Raw genomic sequence first — 25,239 nt, 5'->3', positions numbered from 1 at the left:
GACCTTCACAATGTTTTCGAAAAATGTTACTAAAGAATTCACGTCACATGATATGCTAAGGTGCTGAAACTATTCAAATGCGTCACTTAATAAATCCAAGATAGCCACGTCGTCTGTTCTACTGAAATCCGGAAATATTGAATAAGTTAGTTTTGAGGAAGGAATAGAACATGGGATCGAAACAAGAACAGCGTTGTGATCGGATATCCCCTCGACGACTTCGCATGTAGGTTTGGTTTGGTTTTGGTTTATGGGGTTTAACGTCCCAAAGCGACTGAGGCTATGAGAGACGCCGTAGTGAAGGGCTCCGGAAATTTCGACCACCTGGGGTTCTTTAACGTGCACTGACATCGCACAGTACACGGGCCTCTAGAATTTCTCCTCCAAAGAAATTCCAGCCGCTGCGGCCGGGATCGAACCCGCGTCTTTCGGGTCAGCAGCCGAGCACCATAGCCACTTAGCCACCGCGGCGGCACTTCGCATGTAAAATTCGTCGCGAAAAGAGAAGAGCTTAAAAACACCAGATCCAGTATTGCCGAAGACCTCGTGGTCTTATCAACTATCTGTTTTAATCCAAATGACAAAGAAAAATTGACAAGTTCATTACTGATTGCAATGTCGTGACCAGTAATGGATAGTGTATGCTGATGAATTCCGGGAAGATTGAAGTCTCCTAGGATAATTATATTTGGATTGCTGATATGATGAGAATGCAAGAAGTTACTTAAAGAATGCACGTGGTCTACGGAAGTGCCTGGTGGTCGATACACCACACCGATAACAAATGATTTGTTACCTACGTAGAGTTTGCACCAAGTTGACTCTATTTCGACAGGGACCGAAATTTCAACAAATCTCAGACTAGACATAATGAAGAGAGTGACACCGCCTCCTTTCCCATGCTGCCTGTCCGCCCTAATTACAACGAAACCTAGAGGAGTTATTTCAGAGTCAATTATACCATCATGTAGCCACGTTTCGGTGACCGCAATGACATCAGGCGAATGAGTTAGGATTAAAGAGATAAAATTTGGAAGCTTGTTTACTAAACTTCTGGCATTAATGTTCAGAACACGAAGGTTGGCGGCGGTGTCCCGTCAGTCAGAATCTGCGGGTGGCTTGGCACCAGTAGCATTAGCAGCAGCAGTGTCCGGGGGCGTTGATTTCGAATCTTTGATCAAAATTTTCTCAACATCATCCCAGTTGTACCGCACGCTATCAATAAACACGTGGTCATAACGCAAATGAACCTTCGAGCCACTGTCACGATAAGATTGCGTTGCATCCATATTTTTTTCCGGATCAATCGAACGTGAGCAGAGAAATCCTCGGATAAGCTAATGCCTGAATTTTTGAGCCTATGAGCATTTTTTAACGCTTGAGTTTTTTCCCGAAAGTCAAGTAGCTTAACGATGACAGGACGAGGGCGCCCTTCCTGCTTTCTACCTAGCCGATGATACCTTTCTATTTTAGGACAATCCAACTGAAGGTTATCGATGAATACCTTAGTCACCGCAATGAACAGAGCTTTGTTAGTTTCTTCATCTTCTTCAGCAAGACCGTGAAATATAAGATTGTTTCTGCGAGAACGGTTTTCCAGCTCATCATTTCTTGAAACAAGCTTGCTAACAACCTCAGACAACGAATTCAACTGGCGTTGCACGGTCCCGTCGCTTGCGTCGCCGTTCGAGGTTGGCGGGCTTGACTCAAGAGCAGAGACTCGTGATTCAAGTGCCTCAAAACGAGAGCTCACTCTCTGCTGGAAACGTTTTATATCTGCAATATCTTCGGCCATTTTTCTCTGGCCCGCAAGCAATTCGGCAAGCATTTCATTAATAGCTGGCTGATTGGAAGTGGAGCAAGCGTCATCAGTGCTTGCTACTTGAACATTAACGGAAGAAGATGTAGAACGTGTGCCTGGTTTTGAACCGGGATTGCTGTGAGAGGGTCCAGGATTAGTTTCCACATCTCCGCTTAAGAGAACACTAGCAAATCAGTAAACAAGCTGTGAATACAACGATACAGACACATAACGAAAACCGCGATTGTGTGGGTGAGGAAACAGCATCAAAAATCTGTCATCAGAGCGGACGCAACGTGCGTTTTCAAGAAAACGTACCTGCGTGAAGAATAAGAAGCGGATCAGCATGCTGCCGCTTTCGCTGTCTCCTAGCCCACTGGCAGTCCGCTGTGTAGGCATTGCTTTTATACGATCCGTGGGTGACGTCACAGAACATGGCTTTAAGATGACCGGTAGATCGAAGATGACATCGTCGAAGGGAGATGCTCGGCCAGGTTGCGCAGTGGAGGGCACATCCGTGCTGTCTTTTACAGGAAAGGTAGGGCAGTCCACGCTCGCACAGATGTCATCCACGTGTAGGATTGGTGATGGCGATGGAACTGAAGTCCGTAGCGCAAGGAGACAAAGCGCCGCTGTAGTCCCGACGAAGGCATCAGCGAGGCAGGCGCAGAACTGCGTGAAGAATAAGAAGCGGATCAGCATGCTGCCGCTTTCTCTGTCTCCTAGCCCACTCACGTAACGCGCATTTGCTCACGTAACGCGCATTTTTAACATTCCGCTGCTGGATAAAAAGGTTATACTTGTCTTGTCGATTACCTGCCATCAACTAGTCGCTTATGCCGTTGTCTCCTATTGGATCTCTGTGTAGGAATTATTTTGTTTTTATGAAGAGGCAATGCATGCTTCTCTTCACTCAAATCTTGTTTCGGGGGAAAACAAAAGAAGCCGCATTTTGGAGCTAAGAAATAAAATGTGATATTAAAAAGACACCTTTTTTAAGATATGCATACAGCAGACGTCGAGAATGAAGTAGATTACCAAGATTGATGGCGAATACAATTAAAGTTTGGGTAATAAAAATAAAGTGTAAATTTTGTCTTTGATGCCTTTCCGCTACTTTCTTACGCTTTCGGCTGGTAAAAGAGCAAATATACAAAAGATAGATATAGCCGCCAATGAAAAACGCTTCCCAGCTGGAGAGAAGCATGCGGCAAAACCCATTCCCCGGAGGACAGCGGAGCCAAAAACATGGCGCGTGTTTTCACTAGGCTGCTATCATCGACGCTGTCAACGAGACAGCTGAGGAGAACGAATACAGTAGGTCTCATCTTGTCTATTCTTTTCTGGGCTCCACCAAGCGCAACATTCAGTTCCGCTTGCTGCTATGGGTGGCTGAAGACTTGGAGCAACCTAAAGATTTTTGGGGAAAAATCGAAAGACATACCAGGCAAACAATGTAAGGTATCAATTGTAGTGGAAGGGGTGAAAGTATGAGCGAAGATATATGTTTAGAGTAGTAGGACAATAAAGGTTTGCACCCATAAAAACCGGCTAGGTGCATCTAAGGATAGTACAGATTTTTATCCCGAAGGCACCCGCATGTCTTTCTTGAGAAAGTCAAGATCAAGGTTTTCTGTTTCTGCTGCCGCCAAGAGCATATCACTAGACCCCAGAAGCGAGGTACTCCCATAAAAGGGTGGGGGGTATCCGTTAGAGTCATCATGCTTAGACTTTTACCATTTCTCAGCATATTGACGCCCTTTTCGAGACTATCGGTAATGCTGACATATGTTAAGTACCGTCTTTGTCAAAAGTAACCAGGCTGCCGCGACGGCTGCGGAAGCAGGCGCGCGGCCGTGCGGCGGCGTTGCGCTCGCTGTCGCTGGCCGCCGCTCGCCCGCTGCGAGGGTGCAGCTGCTGACGTAACTCTGCACCCTCACCCTCGTTTCTTAGATATGATAAAACTAGGCGCGTAAGATGTGCGCGCTGCGCTTTCGCGTGTTCGGAGCATGGTTGCGCCGACCGAGGGCGCACTGTACACCAGCGGTGCTCGTCTTTCGTTACGGGCAACTGCGCTGAAGTGGATACCTCGCGTTTTTCGCTGTATAATTATGCCTGCTTATAATTATGCCATGTTGTATGAAATGGATAAGAAAAGTATCATTTTTCTGCTCGTTTTGATCCGTCTTAATTAAAGCAGGGTAACGGTCCTGAAAATTTAAATACGCTTTTTCTGGGTTGTGTTGCGTACCGCTGCTTGAGTGCACGCACATAGGGAAGCTTTTTAGCCTTTGGCGGTTTTCGAGGCCACTTATCTGTTTTTTTTTTATCCGCAAGTCGTTTCTATTAGCCCCCTGGTTACTATGCCTATAATTAACTGCAATACTTCGGCTTGGTTTTTTAGGGGTTAACGTCCCAAAGCGACTCAGGCTATGAGGGACGCCGTAGTGAAGGGCTCCGGAAATTTCGACCACCTGGGGTTCTTTAACGTGCACTGACATCGCACTATACACGGGCCTTCAGAATTTCGCCTCCATCGAAATTCGCCCGCTGCTGCCAGGATCGAACCCGCGTCTTTCGGGTCAGCAGCCGAGCGTCTCAACCCCTGAGCGACCGCAGCGGGGTCAGTGCAATGCTTCATTGTAATAATTTCTTGCATTTGATTGTTGCTAAGTTTTTTAAATTTAATTAAGACGCATCAAAACGAGCAGAAAAAATGATACTTTTCTTATCCATTTCATACAACATGGCATAATTATAAGCAGGCATAATTATACAGCGAAAAACGCGAGGTATCCACTTCAGCGCAGTTGCCCGTAACGAAAGACGAGCACCGCTGCTGTACAGTGCGCCCTCGGTTGGCGCAACCATGCTCCGAACACGCGAAAGCGCAGCGCGCACATCTTACGCGCCTAGTTTTATCATATCTAAGAAACGAGGGTGACGGTGGAGAGTTACGTCAGCAGCTGCACCCTCGCAGCGGGCGAGCGGCGGCCAGCGACAGCGAGCGCAACGCCGCCGCACGGCCGCGCGCCTGCTTCCGCAGCCGTCGCGGCAGCCTGGTTACTTTTGACAAAGACGGTACATCCGCCGTCCGGGCGCCGCGTAGACGGGTTGTGCCTGCGCCAGTAAACGGCTTTGTGAAGGGCTCGATAACAACAAACTAATTCGTGCTGCGCTGCGCCCCCGGCGCAATGTCTTTTGCGAGGTTTTAGTCTCATAAATCTATATTATGGGTGTTATACGCCTCCGCAGCCATGATATTTACTTCCCGTTCTCCGTGTGATATCTCACGTCTGCTTGCAATATTTTAGTGGGGTATATACCTATCTTAAATATAAATACTAATTAAAATGAAACGATTTTGAATCTTTATGAATTTTGAAAGAAGGCTGTGTTGTCCGTCTAAAATGCGCTGCTTTTAAACAAGACCTTGGATGAAAACAAAAACTCTCCTGTAATGGTGGCGCAAGTTGTCACCCCTTCTCTGACTAAAGAAAGCTGGTCTTCCCTGCGTTTTTGACAAAATTTTATATTGCAAATTCCGGATGTGTTGAAACATTTCACGATTTTTTACCTGTTCCTTAGAATCAATCAATCAATCAATCACCTTTATTTCCTTTGAGAAGGAGGAGTGCGGGACTAAAAGCTAGGGGAGCTTGATGAGGTCCCGACCTCTTACTGGTTGGCAAACAGCAAGATAACGGCCAGTCATACATAAAAAAAAACAGACAATATCAAAGACACACTAAAAAAAGGCAAACGCAAAAGAAACTCAAACAAAAATGCCGGTACAAATCAACAGAAGCTGTCGCGAACAAAATGAAATTATTTTAGTCTTGCAAAAAAACACGAGGTTCCACTGTAGATGCACCGCATGGCTTACATGATTCAGCCTCTGTCCAGTTCAGTGGCTTGTGCATCGCCGATTGTTGCGAGTACGATGTTGCTGGTGCGCAAGTGATCGTGGGGTCATATAATTTAGTTGGTACCACTCGTTGTGCCCTGCAGCTAAACCTAGTTTTTAATTTCAGTGGGGCTTTATTGATTTTTAGTGGCTACATGACTGAAAAAAAGTAGACCTCTTCTCAAGAGTCTAGGAAAGAGGGAAAAAGGCCATCGCAACATGTACAGTGCAGATTTCCAACCATAAATGAAAGAAAACCAAACCACAAGTGCACGAGCAAACCTGCAAAAATTCGCAAAATCTCAAAGCAAAAAAAAAATCTGCTGCTGAATCAGCAGGACGAGATGAAAGGAGCCAGGTCATCAAATCTGTGTTGTGTGTTCCTTCTTTGGAATGATGCAAAGGACTTTAGGAAATATGGACAGCCACATGTATTGTGCCAACAAGCACTAAATATTACATACCTGAATTGTTTTTATTTCTAATGTTTTTTTCTTCAACAGCCTCACTTGAAATTGGCTCGTCTTTTGAATCACAGCCACTGCTGCGCTGTTGAAACTGAACTGTCCTCTTGTCAGTACAGACATGAAATCATTGAATTAGATACAGACATATAACAAGAAAAGAAACGAGAAAGCCAGTTTTTTTTAACCCTATCACTCTGTCCCATAACTGTATTAGTTGACCACACATTAGTCTTTGAAACCTCTATGCACTTTATTATTTCACTGAGTGCATTCTGAACTAATTAGCCGCCAGGTGCCGTCACAGGGCACGGCCTATCGGCTTCCTTTGTTATTCAGAACTGACATCGCACTCTGAAGTAGCGTCATTCAGGGAACAGATGTTGAACAGACTTACAAAGGACTTACATATATGACCAATAATGCGGTAACTCCACAGCTGTGCTGATTCTCTTCTTCGACGACCTCCGAGCACACTTATTTCCCTCACCCCTTCCAAGTTCTTTAATTATTTGCATGCAGAAGTGTGCCCAGTAACGAGTTCTTTTCAGTAGCTTGTTACTTTGCTAGTCGGTTGATCAAGGAGTTGTCACCACCTCATGACAAAATTAAGCGATCGTTATTAGACGGTGTTTTCCAAATAACTTTGGCTTACCTTTGCAACTGAATTATTTAATTATCATTGAATACATCATCAGTTAATACAAAAATATTTAATAAATCATATAACGATTACTTTTCTTGCTATATTTCGCTTCGCAGGTAATCAGCACAATGCGTCAGTTTTTTCTGAGATATCCCGCTCAAATATATTTTGTTTATTTTCCGAAAAAAAAAGGAGGGCCTGAGGCAGCGTTGAGCTCTGGAACATTATTCTATAGGTGTGGGTGAGGGGGCAGGACACAATGTCATAAGCCCCGCCGCGGTGGCTCAGTGGTTACGGCGCTCGGCTGCTGACCTGAAAGACGTGGGTTCGATCCCTACCGCGGCGGCCGAATTTCGATGAAGGCGAAATTCTAGAGGCTCGTGTGCTGTGCGATGTCAGTGCACGTTAAAGAACCGCAGGTGGTCTAAATTTCTGGAGCCCTTCACTACGGCGTCCCTCATAGCCTGAGTTGCTTCGGGACGTTAAACTCCAATAAACCAAACCAATCAATGTAATGAGAAGCTTCCGGTTGCACTCGACGAAGAATTGACAGTTACAGCCATGTCTTCTTTCGACACGCAAGGAGCCCCACAAAGAATGAACACATGCTTGTAGTCGTTTTTCCATATAATTGTCACATTACGGCGTGGCCACAAAATGGCTTTGCCACATTACATATTTTAAGTGAATACACACTTCAGCGCAGGGAAACCAGCTTTTTTTTTTCTTTGAAAGAAAATTACTAAAACTGAAGCTTTAGTGTCAGAGGTGCGGTGCTCACTCCAAGCGAGTTATTTTCAATGAACAAGTAAATCACCCTCATAAAGTCATTTGCATACCAAACCCTGATCCATCAAATGGTAGAGAATCTTTATGCTATCTGGAAACGCTAAAAGCCAGCTTACATCTGCCAATGAATCTTTTTACACAAACAAAAAACGTTTTCTCTTTATCTCTCTCTATTAAGACAAATATTTTTTTCCATATTTCTGACGTGTCTGCTTTATAACTACAGACACTAAAATCGTCGTACATACTGAATGTTTAATGTTAGTGCATAATTTTAGTCAACGAGCATACTAAATTTTGTATGCCAACGCTGAAACCAACTCACTGTTTAAACTTTTGTGATCACACCGACATCCTTAATACAATCTTCTCCGCATATCAGAGATTTCGAACTTCATTCTGGGAACTTCATTCAAAAGTTCTTCTAATTCATTCCGGGCGCCGCTCCCAAGTCGTATTTTAGGATCTTTTAGACACTGTGAATCTCAATTTATTTTAATACCTTGAAGACCCCCCTCCTTTCAAGGGGGCATTACAATGCAGGTCCTTAATAATGCAGTTGTGCTCCCTGTTTCTTCTTGCCCCCTCCTGACATATTCCTGTGTGCTCTTGCTTGAAAATGAATAAATGAAAGAACCGAGAGCACAGACCTCGAGGTAAGAGGCGTACAAAGGTAGGCTAAGAAGCAACTGCTTCTATTTTGCTCGTTCAGCCACTGACAAGAAAAGCGAACACAGAAAGCTCCTAGGCGGAAGGGAGTTGAGAATTCTTATTACTGTCCAAGACGCAGCAGGCAAACATCTTCGTAGCCATTTCTTCCCTAAAGTACCTCCAAGGGCTCACCGAATGTTGTTTTAAGGCTGCTCAGACAAAACTTGTTCCTTAGTTTCGTAGACAAAAAAAAAATGAGTTGCTGTAGAAAGAGTTAGACACTTTCTGCGTATGCCTGATCAGAAACCACTCAAAATATAGCTTGATGCTTGAGGTAGTCTTGATAAAGGGAGGTGGGTTCCTTGGTGAAAAGATAAGTGTTTGTTGACTTGCGCTAAACACTCCCTCGGGTGCTGCGGACAGTAGGTGATATACCGTCTATCGTTGCACCCTCTGGCATCAATACACTGGCGCTTAAAGAGGAGGCAAATAATGCTTCGCTTCAGAGGAAAGCTTCTTACATCGAATCTTTCGTGCTAAGCTGCTGTCCCCCTTAAACTTCCAAGTTTTCACTTGTCTCCCGTATTAAGAAATGAAATTGAGATAGCAAAAAAAAAGCAGAGGACGAGTGCTTCCTTTTCCTTTGTGTGCACTGATAAGACATGTCTGACTTGCGGCTCAGATTCAAGGTTTACGTATCATTCCGTGGTGCTACCACACTAGTAAACCGTTGTTCGGGAGTTGGAAACAATGAGGAGAGACGGAGATATTTTAGATAGCAAAAACTTGAATGAGACGACCACTGCGAAAAATCTTCTTACACTGATTGCCCTGCCTTTCTACTGCGCAGTGTGAACAGTGATAAAGAGGAAGAGGGAAGGCAGTGGATGTTAGCCAGAAGGGTGCTCTGGTTGCCTACCCTGCACTAGTCAAGAGGGATGATGGGATTGAGAAGGAAGAGATAGAAGGGGCTAGGGGCAAAGTCACAATTGGTCCCTCAATCCAATCAGCCTCACGAAGCAAAACAGTGCGTTGTAGGCCTTGAGGACATTCGATTGCTATGGCCATGGTTCCAGGGTCTTATCCTCGGTTAGAGGGCGAGGATCAGGGCGGTCCAGGACAGAACGCACCCCACCTCTTTCGGCCACCGTAGCAGTGTACTCGCACAGGAGATGTACAATTGTCTCTTCGCAGCCATATCTTTCTTCAAGCAGGGCTGTCGGTCATCCCAATCGGGAACGTGTGTTGCTTCGGAAATGCAACAATGAGCCATAAATGGCCAAGCAATGTTGCTTCGCTACGCGGTTTATAACGAGGAATACGAAGACACAGTCCGCGGTCCAATGCTCTGAGGTGAAGGTTGAAAAATTGGCCAGTGTTTCAAGCAGGAAGTGCGAGCTCCAGCGCTAACCTGCGTCGTTCCTACGATGCGTCAACTATTGATATAGGAATACAGACTTGAAGCCTGTGTTTGTGGGCAGATCGGGCAGCCCAGTCCGGATGGTTGTTCCTTTTGATACCACAGTGTCCAGGCAGCCATTGAAAAATTGTCATGACCTTTCAATATGGCACAGTGGTACGCCTCGTGAATCTTTGCAACGAGTTGTCCATGAGACCTGCAGCGTACAGCAGCTTGAGCGTGAGCACATATGTCCATGAAAACCATAGTCTCACTGTATATGGCCTGCGGCGACTAAGCACGAGTCACTCTGGTCCGAGGTTGGTTGGGTTCATTGTAATGGACGCTGATTGTGAAAACACCTTCGTACTGAGGTTTCGCGGCAGGCTGATGTACCCAAGGGGTTCGACATTTCGCGAAGACGTCTATTAGGGCATGTTTCATAACAAGTGTAGCACAAGGAATATAAAATAAAGTGACCATAAATGTAGATAAATTGCCGGACATACGACGAAAACGAATGGTGGAGCTTTGATGCATACCCGGATGCTACTTTAATTCATGAATGCCGGGTACTGTCATGAATGGCTTAGCGGAGAGTGAGAGGAAGCTTTCCTATTTTAAAGGCTAGCTCAAGCATGTCTCGCGGCTCAAACTTCACGCTAAATATCGCAACACAAATTCGTCATCGTGACTGGCACGCACGCTGCGATAAACCTCAGGGCACCGGAACTATGACAGGAACCAGAACTCATCAGCCGGTCCAAATTTTCGTGTTCGTAGGAGAAAACGCTAAGAGGCCTTCATCTGGCTCAAAGATACAATCAGCATTAAGTCGCTGCCCAATGTTAGAAGTCAGAAGTCAGTATCAATTAAAGAATCGTGAATCCAGTAATAACGTCTGTAGCGATAAATGAAAAAGAACTACGGCATGAAAGCAAACAATACATTAACAGTAAAGAGCTGGAAACAGTCTAAGTCTAACGTTGCACTGAGAAAGGCCCCTCAGCAAAAGAGATCTGAAAGGCGGTTGTTGAGAAAAATAGCACAAAATAGAAAGACTTCGCCAAGATCGCGCGATCGCCACTAAAGAAATGTGTGACTTTTTAAAACCAGGTCTCACTGTTATGAACTGCTGTGTTGAAAAGTAATTCAGGACGTTTTGGTAACAACTGGACTCCAGTGGTAATAAAACGGTTGGTTTCCTTGTCTACAGCTTGATCCGCAAAGTCTTGATTTTTCTGATTACGGTACCTTTTGTGCGTATATTTTTCTTGATACGGTTGATATGCTTGCAGCACATTCTCAGACATTTTTTTCACTTTCTCGAATGATAATCAATTTGATTTTCAAAGACAGCCAGCTCGAGGTCTTTTCAGTAGTAGTGAGTTAGATGAGCAGCGAACGAAATAAGAAATTATGTATGCAAAGAGAAGGATTGGGAGATAGAATACATACCCTAGGCGAAGAGCTTAGAAACTAAAAATGGGGAATGGAACGCCAAACGTGTAGAAAATATCCGCAATTGTCCTTGTTATAAAGGTTTCACTCGCACGTCATCTTGCATCGCCAAAGTGTATATTCAAACGCTTCGTCGCTGTGAATCGTCGTGAAGGGCACTGTCTGCATATAAAGTTTTCGCATCAAAACTTCACGCAGGCGCCGTTCTTTGCTTCGGCGCTATCCTTGTGCGGTGGGTACCCAATTGCGGCCTTAAAAGCTTACACTGACGGTGTCTAACTAGTTAAAGGAAGTCACTTCTGAGACTAACGTGTCTCCGACAAAAGCGGGGATCAGTGTTCTTGCCGCACAAAGAACTCCACATTTGGAAATGTCTTTGAGTGAGGTACAGGCGGACTTACCTTATCGAATTACGATCATGTTCTTCTCACGTATAAACTAATAGTGCTGGTTGAATAAATGCCCGCGGTGGACTTCACTGGGATAGCGGAATAAATCGATTGTGAACAGAAATATTCCTCCATTCTCCGCTCTCTGGTGTCTCTCTGAAATTGGCGATGATTTCATGGTTATATGCTTTCTGGTCATCTAGCTAGTAGCACGCAAACACGTTTATTGTATGTTTTATTGCGTTTTCTGTAGTAAACACATCCCAGAAAACACTGGGCCGACGCTATGCCGTGAGCTGAGGCATTCACCCATCCCTTTAGTGCCAAAACAGAGTAGAAGCCTCCATTTCCAGGCCCATTTGCTGACATGCGTCACTAGCTTCGGAGATCGTTGCGAGGTTTGCGGCTGACTGCTTTCGTGCGGCCCGCTTGATGCATTTTGTCACGGGCGGTAAGCACAAGAAGAGATTTGGAAAAAAAAAGCGTTGACATTTCGCGCCAACCGCGCTTTTCTTAATAACGTTTAAATGCTCCGCTTTCATGGGGAACTAACATTTCGTTTTCCTCAGCCTATCACTGCACACATACATAAATAGATCTGCAGCTCCTCAGTTGCGCAATTAGTGTTCTATGTCTTCATGTTAAAGAGCAAATATCAGCGTGAAAAATATTCCGTGTTGAACAAAATGCCTTAGAATAAGATCCGTATCTAATCTTGTTCCCGCACCCCGTCTGCCTAATGAAGGGCTTCAAATATATAGAGATGGGACGCCTCTTTCCTAGGTTTAATTTCGTCCGGCATATGAGGGGTTAAACTCGGCGTAATTTTCTCGCTTCATATTGTTGTATAACTTGAGTCATTCAAAAAAAGTATTAAACTTCCGGGCTTTGTCGAGTTATTTTTCCCTCTCTAAATAATTCACTACCCGTCCAGATTTATGTACGGATTTAATATGCGGCATTTCGTGCTTTTAAATTTTACACACGGGATGCATTCCAAGCCTCAGGTCGGCGGATGAGATTAGGTATGTTTGCTTCAATACGGTGGCCGCAGCGGCAGACATAAGGTGGATGGATGTGGGAACTTTGTCCGGCAGTGATCCTGTTCTAGGTGAATAAGATGATGAAGATGATGAATTTTGCGAACAATATATAAATGCTAGCTTCCACTATGGAGCTGCTGAAATTACTTTCTAAATCTGTGCTTGACCTGTTTATGCTAGACCTGCCTCTAGCAGGTCTGTGGAAGACATGCCTGTGTTCTCTTAAACACTCCAAAAACATCCCACACAACTTTATACCCAAGTGGGCAGCTTTACCGTGGGTAGTGCTAGCTGAAGTGCCGCAAAAAATGATGATTTTTATGGCTTTTGACGTCCCATAGCAAACGAAGCTATGAAGGACGCCGTAGTGGAGGGCCTCCGGAGAATTTTCACCACCAGGGGGTTTTTTAGCGTACGCTAAGATCGCCCACTACATGGGGCACTAGGAGTTCGCCTCCATCGAAATGCCAGCACCACGGCCCAGATCGATCCGCGTACTTCGTATCAGCTGCCCAGTACTTGAACCACTAAGCCACCGCGGCGGCAGTAGCATTTAATTTCCGGCCAGCTATTTCTATTTTGGCCTGCTTCTGCAGAAAAGTAGCTGGCAAACATGTCCCTACGGTTAGGCAGCACCGTTAATAGGAACCGCTAAAAGGGCTTTCAAATCAGAATAAGCTTATGGTTTGGTTTATTGGGGTTTTACGTCCCAAAGACATTCAGGCTATGAGAGACGCCGAAGTGAAGGGCTCTGGCAATTTCGACCACCTGGGGTTCTTTAACGTGCACTGACATCGCACAGCACACGGGCCTCTAGAATTTCGCCTCCATGGAAATGCGGCCGCCGCGGCCGGGATTGAAGCCTCGTCTTTCGGGTCAACAGCCGAGCGCCATAACTACTGAGCCACCGCGGAGGGGAAATCCATGCAAGAAAAGGAGTACTTGCGAGGGAGGGGACTAAAGAGCACTGAGCGTGACACTGCGAAAGCCTTATGAAAAAACTTGGTTGCTGTTTAGGTCTGGTTAAACCTAGTCGAGCAGCGATAGGTACAGACCCCCGGCTGCGCTTAGGCTTCGCTTGCAGTTAGACCTGTTGTTACTAAGCTTCGTGGTTTCCACGTCATACAGAGGGCGCAGCGAGCGCCCGACGGCAGGAGCGGAGTCTGCGCGGCGACCGCGACGAGCTGAGTTGCTGGAATATTGAGGACCGCGGTGTGACGTCACAGTGCGGCCGCGGCTCAAAGTGCGGCGAAGGCGAAGAGATGAAAATCTGGCGAAATGTAGCTATCGCTATAAATATTCAGTATGGATTTATTTAGCTTCGTGTCTTTCTGCGCGCCCTTCCAGTGTAGACTCCTGCATGATCTCCTCATAGATAAAAAGCGCCATGTCTGTCTCGGAAGACAAATATTTCCGCAAACCAATTTCTTGCATGTGTTCACAACGCAGGACTTGAAGCTTAGTGTTTATCATTCTTTTGAGGTTGGTTGGTTGGTTTATGGGATTTAACGTCCCAAAGCGACTAAGGCTATGAGAGACGCCGTAGTGGAGGGCTTCGGAAATTTCGACCACCTGGGGTTCTTTAACGTGCACTGACATCGCACAGTACACGAGCCTCTAGAATTTCTCCTCCAAAGAAATTCAACCGCCGCGGCCGGGATCGAACCCGCATCTTTCGTGTCAGCAGCCGAGCACCATAACCACTGAGCCACCGCGGTGGCTATTCTTTTGAGGACTTCTTACTTTTCGCCTCCTTGTTCTTTAGTATCAGGAGGCTTAGGAAGTCATTGTGTCCGCCTCTTAGCATCTGTGCTTGCGTGCTAGTTTAATGGGGGGATTGGACAGGATTGTCTTTCTTCTAAAGATACATTTGAGATTTGATTAAACTATACAAAGGGCTCTTTTTTATGCGTCCTAACGTTATGTAGTAAGACATGCTCAGTAAAAGATAGTCGAAATAAGGAAACATTTGGTTCAAGCAGACGACTCTATTGATTTGCATGCACAAAAAAAAAGTGATGGTCGATTTGCGCAGTTAAGCCCAATTAGGTGCGAATTCTCGTGGGTTTTCTCTTAGATTAAGGTGTTCATAGCTTATGTAATAATTACGTAGAGAAGGTATCATGATTGCTAAAAGACAAGGGTCGCATATTTCTATTGTTGCCAGGTTTCGCTGCTCAGCATTGTAGTAACGGTACGAAGAATCTCTTCAGGGAAGTTGTTCCAATCTTTTTCATTAATGGTAAAGAATTAGTGGGCGAACACATCAGTTCTTGGTCAAATATAGGAAACTTGCAGGGCGTTTTCAATGAAATGAAACGTGCTGACAATGCGCAGTGTAAGTTTTCGGTCATCATCATCATCCGCATGACTAAGCCCACTTCAGGACAAATACCTCTCTCACATATCTCCAATAAACTATTTGCTGTGCCGTCGGCAGCCACCAAATTCCCGCAGTATTCTTAATCTAAACTCCCCGCTCAAGTTTATGCCGCCCTCTGCTACGCTTGCCTTCTCTTCGAAGCTAGTCATTTAGCCGTAATAACCATCCATTACCTTGCCTAGCGTTACATTCCCTGCCCAAGCCCATTTCTTTTTCTTGATTTCTACTAGGATGCCATTAAACCATGTTTTTACCCTGACCCACTCTGCCCTCTTCCTTTTCCTGAATATTACAGCTATCACTTTCCTTTCCATAGCTTGCTGCGCTGTCCTTAAAGGGGCCCAGAAACACAATCATAGTAGACTGTGTTGCCTGTTGATCGCATACAGGGAGTTACAGTGGTGCTATTAGCCTCGGTAATACCCCGTATATTCCGTTTTTTAATATTTTAGTGTCCTCCCGAAAACAAATTCATGGCTCTGATGGTGTCCCCACACAGTGGCGGGTTTCAGCAGCGGATATGACATCACCTGGCGCGAGCTGATGATTGGACAAACAGTTAATATACTGCAAATTGTGTGAATAAATAGAGACACATATTGTGACCTGTCGATGTTTTATATTACATCAACAAAAACAACTTGCTGGTCTTAGATAAAAGCCCTGCAAAGCAAGTAAAATAAAAATACACCACCAGGGGCTCTGGCACTGAAACGACGCTGCAAGTCTCAGCAAGAACGAGTTACAGAGAGCAGGCAACCATGGAGCGCTAACTAACGCGACGTGCTCTGGCAGGCTGTTTTGATTGGTTGCGCCAGGTGCCGTCATTGGGAGAGCGTAATAGGAGTGGGAAGCGCCGCCAAAATCGAGTTTAGGGCAGCGTTTTGTTTGCTTGTATTTTGAAATTTCTTCATTTAATAACTCCCCTTCCTGCGCATCGATTCCTGTAATTCTTTTTGAGCCATCATCTGTGTGACATAAAGAATCCACCTGAAGTGTAGCCGGTATCCCCCCGGGCAGTGTTTCGCTGCCCCTTTAATCTCAGTTGAGCCATTTTCCTTAAACGCTTCTCCCTCATAGGTTAATACCGGTAAAATATAGCTGTCATATACTTTTCTCTTGAAGAATTTTAGTAAACTGCCATTCATAGCCTGGGAAAACCTGCCAAAGGCGCTCCACCCCTATGTTATTCTTGTAGTTATTTTGCTCGTGATCCGGATCTGCGGTCGCTACCTGGCCGAAGTAGACTTGCTCCCTTACCACTTCCAATGCCTCGCTATCAGTTTTAAACAGGCGTTTCCTTCTGAGTGTGTTTAACATTACTTTGTTTTTCTGTAATACTAATCTTTAGAACCTCCATTCTGCTCTGCGTGTCTAAGCCATTGATGATGCTTTACAGTTCATCCGTTAGTGAGTTAGCAAGGAAATGTCATCAGTGAGTCGCAGATCACTGAGGTATTCTCATGTACTCTTACCCCCAATTTTTCCAATCCAGGCCTCTGATTACCTCCTGTATATCAAGCTCAATCGGCTGATTTCACGATGCCTGCGTTACCGATAAGGTTTTGACGGAGTGAAATGCCTCTCGCAATCCATTATGGTTATAATAGCAAAATGGTATATTCTGCGAATTTTACTATCACTTGGTTGATAGTCTGAATATGGTCTATTTGTGAATGTTGGTCGATTAGGTATTAGACGAGGCAGCGATGTCGTAGAGATAGAGCATCCACCTAGAGGGTGAGAGCACCACGGTTCGAATCCCGATGGAGCGCAATTTTCTACCGGGTGAAGAAATCATATTGCTGGCTGAATTGCATAACCAGGGCATGGGTGCGCCCCGATCTTGGTGACCAGAACCTACAACACACTCCCTCGGCAGAACAGGATTTGGCCACCGTGCTTTAGTACTTGAACACGACCTCCGATATAAGCCCACCAAGTGTTGGGAAGCAACATGTAAACGCATTTAGGAAACTCTTAGTCTGGCAACAGTACAGAGATAAACAAGTAGTGGAAGACCAGCACGTTTCTTCAGTGACACTTACGAAGAAGCATAAGCAGCAAAGGCAAATACAACTGGATGTATTTGCATTCCATATATTTTTGCGTCATGTAACTGTAGCGGGGGTCCTGAATGTCTGATGGATATTGCAGTGTTAAATAGATGAGAGTTATTTTGCGCACTACCTAGAAAAACGGCTCTAAAGAGGTTCAAGGAGTTATCGCTTTACAGGACACTACGGGCCATTTAGAGTCTCAGTGATATTGATTGCTTATGCTGATTACTAAAGCATCCGCATACCTATGTTTTCCTAATTTGAAATGAAATTTGCATTCAATTCAATACCGTGACTGCTTTAAAGATAGGCCTCAGAGAAGTAAATATATGCCACGATAAGTAAGAGGTCCTGCTTAGAATCCTCGGGGCAATGTGACGTCAAACGGTGATTATTTAATTTGCGAGCAGTTTAAGTGCTTTGGGCCTTTACTGTTTGTCCAAATCAAAAAACCAAACTTTTCTACAAAACACATCTGCCTTTTTGAGATGCCCTCTCTCAGCTTACTGTTTTTTTTCGCTCTTTCAAATATGATGCAACAGAAATGCCATGCTCATTATTGATCTCCGGCACTGTAGTCACTGCGTGAAATCCCAGATTGCATTCAAAATGAGCCCAGCTTCAGCCCGGCTCGCTATCATGCGCTATACTGTATTCGCAGTGCGTTTTTGAAAAACGAGTTTGAGAATTTGCGAAAGAAGTTTAGCTCCATTTACCATCGAGGAGCGCTATTGATCGCCACATCTCAGGTGCAATGCTGCAATACTTACTCAAGCCTCGAGAGGGGAATGCTCACTAATGAAAGTCGTGCCATGGAGAGAACGGGGACCAAGCTCTAACTAAAGATGGCATTGTAACTTGCCGTGCAGGGCTTGATAATGGCTTCGGCAAAGAATGATTTGTCTACGTTATCACCACCTTCGCGTCCAGCGAAACAGCTGCATTGCATGCGCTAACTTTCTAAAGCACGGATAAGTTGCACGCGAGGTGAACCGTGAAATCTGGCTAAGACATTGGTCGCCTTACTATAAAGGCCGCAGTGTTCTCTGCCCTGGAGGTAATTTGCTAAGTAGGCGCTCGCTTAGAAAACTATATTAACTTTAAATAAGGAGCTGACCGGCGTATGGATCACTCTCACTGACAAGGTCAGGAGACAAGGTATATGGTAAATGGGTGCTTGTTGTGACATACATGACAAAAACGAACAATCACGGAAACCAAGGGGCTAAGAGATGCTTTACTTAATTTCTAGTTTTTCATTACTGGGAGATTAATAAGAGCAGAAGAAAAAACAAACACATGCCACCGGTGGCACCCGAACCCATGACCTCCGAATTTCGCGTCAAGTGCTCTACCAACTGAGCTACAGCGACGGTTGCCCAATCTTCTGCTTTCGGTGGTATTTATGTGCAGTGCATCTGAGTCGTCAGAGTGTTCGCGAGCGCCACCCTCGTCCTTAGCGGCGGACGTAGCGCGTCGTGCATACCGCGAGTATTACTTAGGAACGCGGTCACATGACGTACTACGTCTGCTGCTATGGACAAGGGTGGTACTGGTGAACGCTCTCAAGGTTCGGTTTCTCTGCTCACAAATACCCCCGAAAGCAAAAGATGGCACAGTCGTCGCTTGAGCTCAGTTGGTAGAGCATCTGACGCGAAATTCGGTGTCCGTGGTTTAGGATTCAGCCGGTGACCTGTGGTTTCTTTTTTATTGCGAAAGATATACTACTCGCACTTTCACGCCTTTGCCGTGCCGCGGCCGGTGACCACCATCGTGCCGCGGCGGTGACCACCATTGACCTTCATTTCACCTTGATTGCATTACGTTGTATTAGATTGGATTAGATTATATTGGATTGGACTGGACTGGATTGGATTGGATTAGATTAAATTAGATCACATTACATTACATTACGTCAGATTACATTGAATTCGATTGGATTGGATTGCATTGCATTGAATTCGATTGCATTGGATTGGATTTGCAGTGGATTGGATTGGAGTAGATTGCATTAGATTAAATTTGATCACATTAGATTACAATACATTAAATTACAATGGATTGCATTGGATTAGATTTGATTGGATTGGATTGTACTGCATGGATTACAGTGGATTGGATTGGGGTGGATTGGATTGAATTCAATTGGATTGCATTGGATTGGATTGGATTGCGTTGGATTGGATTAGAGTGTATTGGATTGGAGTGGATTGCATTGGAGTGGACTGCATTACATTAAATTAGATCACAATAGGTTACATTACATTACATTACATTATATTGGATTGGATAGCAGTGGATTGGATTGGATTGGATTGCATTTGATTTTATTGGAGTGGATTGCATTGCAGTGGATTACATTAGATTAAAGTACATCACATTAGATTACATTACATTACATTACATTGGATTGGATTGGATTGTTCTGGATTGAATTGGAGTGGATTGGATTGGATTGCATTGCATTGAATTGGATTGGATTAGATTGGATTCGCACAAGCTAGGAAACGACGGCGGGCTGAAGAAACAGAAACCTAATAAATGAAATGAAATGAAGTTGCTTTCACATTTTCCGGGCTTAACCAAGCTGAGCCTCTGCCAATTTTTTTCTTCTGCTTTCATTAATCTCCCAATAATTAAAAACTACAAATAATGAAAAACCGCGAATCATATACTGCATGACGCTGTGAATAAGTGCATGCACATATCACAAAAAAAAACGTGGTACAACGCCACAAACATAAAAAAAGATGCTCGAGTGATCGAAACAAACTTTGTGAACACATATGGAGGGGGAAAACAACCACTGCTCCACGCATGCAAGGTGGCGTTCTGGATCGTGTCTTAGTGTGACCTTTGTTAAAAACAAGGTCGCACAGAGAGATTTGATTCACAGCACGAATAAACATTTTTTGTGCTTAATTCTGAATAAACATTTTTTTTTTACTGAATTCTTGCGATTGTTTATTCTCCCTTGCAGTGCGAACACTTTCTATCGGAGGCCTTACGCAAGAAAAAGCAACTAATTTGGAATCTTCATAGGAAAGCACTTCGGAACATTCATTTAAAGGTAAGCCGATCAGGCAGCTTCATGTAGAGGCACTGCCTTTTTCATCCAAACGCATAGCCCTAACCATTAAAAGTCCCAACTAGTTCGCAGCGAGCGAAATCGAATGGCTTTTGTAAACTCAGCGCAAATTTTCACCACCCATTTGTCAGCACAGCACAGGAAATGAATGAAGGAAACATTTAGGTAGAGGAAAAATATCGTTCACGCTGTAACTAATCAGCCAATATTGCTGTCCCTGTTAGCAGAGGAAGTTTGCAGAATTGCGAGGAAAAAAGGGCTGCCTGCTGTGTGTAGTTGTTAAACGTTTGCATTTTAAGTGCACTCGAAAGAAAGTTCAATCTCTTCTATCCATCTTTCATGTCACCTGTATGTTGCTGCGGCAGTGCAAATGCACCAGCTTGTTCACATTTCGGCGATTAGGCTCAAGTGCTGTGAAGCTATGAAGCCGCGATTTGCATGCCAAATGCTTTGCATTTGCAGAGCGTGTTTCGCCAACGGATTAATGTTTTTCACGGCATGCATGGAATCGTAGACCCTTTAGAGTAAAACGGATAAAAGATACCTGGTTGTTGTGTTTTTGAACCTTGGGTAAACAACACCCCGTACCCACGAGCAGTGCACGTCCCAAAGGCGCGAACATGCGGCGGTCCCTTTGGAGATTCCTAAACGCGATGGCGCCGCGGTGCGAATAATACAGAGAATGACTCTGCAGCTACGTGGGCAGCGTACAAATGGAAACGGGTGAACAGCTTCTTATCTATTTCTGTCTAGTTTCTGCCAGTTGCGCCACTTGCTCGCGTTGAGAGATGATATGCAAATGCATTCGTGGAGAATATCTTTTCGCGGAAGTTTAATCGTGCAGAAAACACAGTCCACGAACTTATTTTCCGAGTGAATGAAGTGTTCGGACCTAGAGCTTGCTGTGAACTATTTTTCGCTTGTTCGAGCTTTGTTAAATTTTGATGTTTGCGTGTTTGGTTGGGTAAACTAACCACAGAAATCCTGAAAGCACGTTTAATGTAAGTGTCAAAAACACACTCAGCATATTTGTTCGCGCAGATAGAAGGGTCGCTGGAAAATGCAAACAGCGTCATTATATTAGCACTCGACAGACAAAGAAGCAACAGAAAAATATTTAGGCAGTTAACAAAAAATGGTTGCCGCTTGAGCTTGGCTAAGCACAAAATATTGTGCTAAGGGAAAGTTTTTTGCGAGGGGACATCACCGCCTCGTACCTGAAAGCACGATCAAGGTGTCCTCTGACGCAGCGAGCCAGTTATGCGCGTCCTCAACTTTTTCATCTTCAATAGCAATTTACCAAATTGAGCCGACGTGTATGTCCCAGTCCTCCGTTTCTGCATCAATGTTCTCAACGCCAACGCGTATTGCTCTAGTGCCGTGTTTCTGCTACAACGTTGCCCATGCCAACGCAAGCAGCGCGTTCTCTCTGTCACTACCGCCACATAGCTGAAAGCGCGAATATTGGTTTTAGAGTGGTATGAGTTGATGAAGAAGACGATGTGATATGCACAGCACAAGACTGTGCTGTAACACTAGCTGTGATCGGCTGCGGCGAAAGCCTAGTGCTCTCGTGCCGAGTCCAACGAAGCTGGTGTGTTCGCGCCGCTGCGGGTTAGAATCCAAGTCACGGCAATATTTATTTTATCAACGCATTTATGGTTTTCCCAAGGTCACCATCAAGGTTAAGGTCGCCTCGTTAAGTAGTGGTTTCGCTATAAAGAAATATTTCAATTTCGTAGAAGGGTGTCAGAAAAAAAAAATAGGAAGCAATTCTTTCAGCGCGAGACAGTTAATTTGCGCAATAAAAAATTTAATTTCACACAATAATCATCTATTTTTTCTTATTCAGTAAGAAAGCAAGTAGAAAACAAAAAAGACAACAAGCGAACGAAAGGTTGTCTAAGAAACGGTGGGCGTTGCACAATTGATAACAACCACGACAGATAGATAGCTACAAAATCAAAAACAAACATATTACATGTGTCTAATAGCATTTCAAATTGACATAGTTGTCGTCCAGAGAGTGTAACTGGAACAAATACTGAATCAACCAAAATTCAGGCCTCGTTTTCAATTTTTCATTCATTCCCCCAGCCGCTGGTACTGCCTAGTTCGAACTACATAACTTCATCAAGCTAGCCGAGTGGCCGAGGCTCTCAGCAGGGCTCCAATTCTTTTTTTCCGAAAATCTCTTCAATATGCGTACATGTCTTATTTACTTAAAAAAAACCACTTACTTGTAGTAACTTCAAACCATACTGTTTCATGCATAAAAACACTAGCATAACGAAGGTTTTGCACCATAAGAAACAGCCAAACATTTATCATTTAGGTACCTTGCCTCTCTTACCCCTGTTGCGATTTCTTTACGCTTCTCCCTTTCCGACGTCACGGATGTAGTCGCACACCATAAATACACGCCATAGAGCCAGCTTTCTCGGCGTGGTTGTCTCATCCTATGTTGTCGCACTTCCCAACTGAGTCGCCGAAAAGTTAAATTTACTTAGCTGCTATTGACTGGTAAGCAAGTGCTGACAATTCAGTGAAGACGGTAGCTGCGCATCCCCGTACATCCACCTGCAGTCGCAAGTGACGTAAGGTGCAGAGGTACGAAGAACTCAAGATCAGATAAACATGCGCTCTAAAGTGGTTGTTTTTGGAAACCGCGGGGAAAAATTGCATCATACGGGAATTTCTACAAAACTTCATCTAGCGTAATGATTGGGCCCCACATTTTACCGTGCGCACTTGAGCTTAACTTTAGCCGCTGTTTCGGTAATGCGTTAAATTCAGGCTCCCTTTAATGACGCTAATGATGCCCACTTTAGAAGCGTCGAGGCAAGCTCCGGCTAATTACGGTGGAAGGCGATGCTAAGAGAGGCAGTTTTTTTAGTTACTTCTTGCTATTTCTTTTTGAAACAAGCGCTATTAGCGCATAACAAACGCGCTACTTTTTCCTTTCATGTATTTTTTCCTAACTTAATTTATGTTTGAGGATCAGCTGAGCAAATTTTAGCAATCTGTGCGGGAAGGCGGAATCTTTTATAGAAACAAAAATTCTGACTCAATATAAACCCAGAAGCAGTTTTGTTGATTAGATAATTCGTTGTTTGTTTTTCAGCGCGTGCTATTTCACTTTGAAGCTGAGTTTCAAGAAGTTTAACATGTTTGTTTTTAAGCGATGCATTTCACTGTACTTGACGTGTCACAAATCATCAATGCGCCGACTAATCTGCAGCCGTAATCTCTGTGAGTAGGTTTACGAAAACATACCTTCTTAAGGAAACCACCGCTGGCTAGGCGCATCATAAAATTACTGTAAATAAAAAAACGAGATTAGAGTAGAAGTATTCCGCTGGTTAAATGACAAATCTTTTTAAAAATATTTAATTCAATTGAAAGGGCCAACGTTCCTTCATTTCAAATTTATTGAAATTAGCTAAAATTGCAAGCAGGGAACTTTTGCCCTGAGTCTTCAGTATGAAAAGTATAGTTTCAGCCCTTGAGCACATTATTGACAATGCATAAGTTTACTATTGTCAGGTACCCTAATACAGAAATTTGGACTAGTTCGTCATACTGAGAAGAAGACCACTCCAGTAAAACACAGCGACTAGAGAAGGGTCGCAATTAATGCAGCAATGTTTGCATAGAATACCGCATTATGTTTCTACATTTACGCCCTTTGCCTGACAGTTTCCCGACATACAAAAAATTTTGTGGTCAAAAGGGCGCTGCCCTAATGTCAGCTCATACGACGCGGTGCTAAAAATAAACGTTTGGAACTTGTAGTCTTACCCATCTGGCGGTGATGAGTAGTGCCTTTTTTATTTCCTACAGAAAAAAATTGCGAAAGATACCGGTAATATGCCTTTGTACCACTTGAATGTTAAAAGCATGTAGACAAAGTCTGCTATGAAAACAAGCTTTATTTCCTTGTTCGCCTTAACATGCGGCATTTAGCGCCAAAGGATGCTGTCGAACACCATGGTAGTATTTTCCCGTGTGCTGTGGTTGCGTGCAGCTCTGTTGTAAGGGAAGAATATTGAAATAGTGACATGTATGCTGATTTCGCATCACGGTAGGCGGTCATTTTTTGGCCAGTTAGGATGCAATACTCGCAACACTTTGCAGTGAATTACACCGTTTTAGTTTCGACCAATGTATAGCATAATTGAAGCCTTGCTCCCATTACGGGCACACAGTTAGCGCTGTTACGAGTCGTGGTAGCAGCATCCCACCGCTACCAGCAGTTATCAAAGCTCGGGTGGGAGCATCCCACCGCTGCCACCAGTTGTTACGGGTCGGGTAGCATGGCCAGTCGTTAGGATGCAAGGTAGCGTGGTTGGGCCGGATAAGGGACGAGGATGGATGGAAGTTGACATTTGGGAACGAGAAGACAGATTTACTGACACTTTAAAGAAACTTAATTACATATTGTACAAAAGAGCAAACGGTCGAACATTAAAAGTTCATAGCGTCGACCGACTGGATGAGCCTTGTCGCCAAGGCCCAGAGCGTCCGTTCTCACTTAGGGTGCGGGTTAAATACCATAAGGCTCCGCCCCTTCACGAGGCAGTGGCCAAAACAACACGACGCACAGATCGGCATAGCACAGCAAGCGGAGGCACTCATTGCAGAGTCCACGCGTGGGAACTGGTGAGGACGAAACGGAAGTCTGCAGCTCTTTCGCACTGCGGTGCAACATTACTGCAAGCACAGCACATCTCTATCGAACACAGGGGGCGCCGCGGGCCGCGACCGTGCTGGCTCCCTCCGATTCGAGCCGGCTCCTCTCAGACGCGGTTAATCCCTTCTTCCCCTGTCGTCTGTCCATCGTCGGTCGCTTCTTCCGGGGAACCGAAGTGAACGTTGTTCGCACCGAGCCGAGCGTGGGAAGAACTCCACAAGCGACTTCCCAGCCAGTCATCCTTTATTTGGTGGGGTCATCGTGGGGTCAAACGACCTGTCAAAATTGCCGCTACTGTTGCCGCCACCGTGATCATCCCGGTGGATGGAATCTGTGCCTTAATATCTCTTCGGCTGGTGTGGATCCAGGTCATGACAGCGCCGTTAGTGAGTGCTGTATTCGGCTTTAATTTTCCATGCATCTTTTGCTATGCACTGTGACAATTGTGTTACTAGCATCTTGCTC

General features: G+C 44.6%; 1 protein-coding gene and 1 pseudogene across 1 annotated transcript in view; both read right to left on the bottom strand.

Moving 5' to 3' along the window:
* Positions 1–434: 434 nt before the first annotated feature.
* LOC149342107 (uncharacterized) lies at positions 435–1,993 on the bottom strand (annotated as a pseudogene).
* Positions 1,978–25,239, bottom strand: part of LOC149342106 (endochitinase-like) — a 137,930-nt gene continuing 114,668 nt past the window's right edge. The window contains exon 10 of the mRNA XM_089544387.1: positions 1,978–2,473. The gene's annotated coding sequence lies outside the window, so the exon portion shown is untranslated. The remainder of the gene's footprint in view (positions 2,474–25,239) is intronic.

Source organism: Amblyomma mixtum, chromosome 5 (assembly GCF_055824585.1).
Source record: "Amblyomma mixtum isolate Tamu chromosome 5, ASM5582458v1, whole genome shotgun sequence".
Classification (NCBI taxonomy): Eukaryota; Metazoa; Arthropoda; class Arachnida; order Ixodida; family Ixodidae; genus Amblyomma; species Amblyomma mixtum.
The sequence above is the reverse complement of the archived record's forward strand: the minus strand, read 5'-3'. Positions and strand labels throughout refer to the sequence as shown.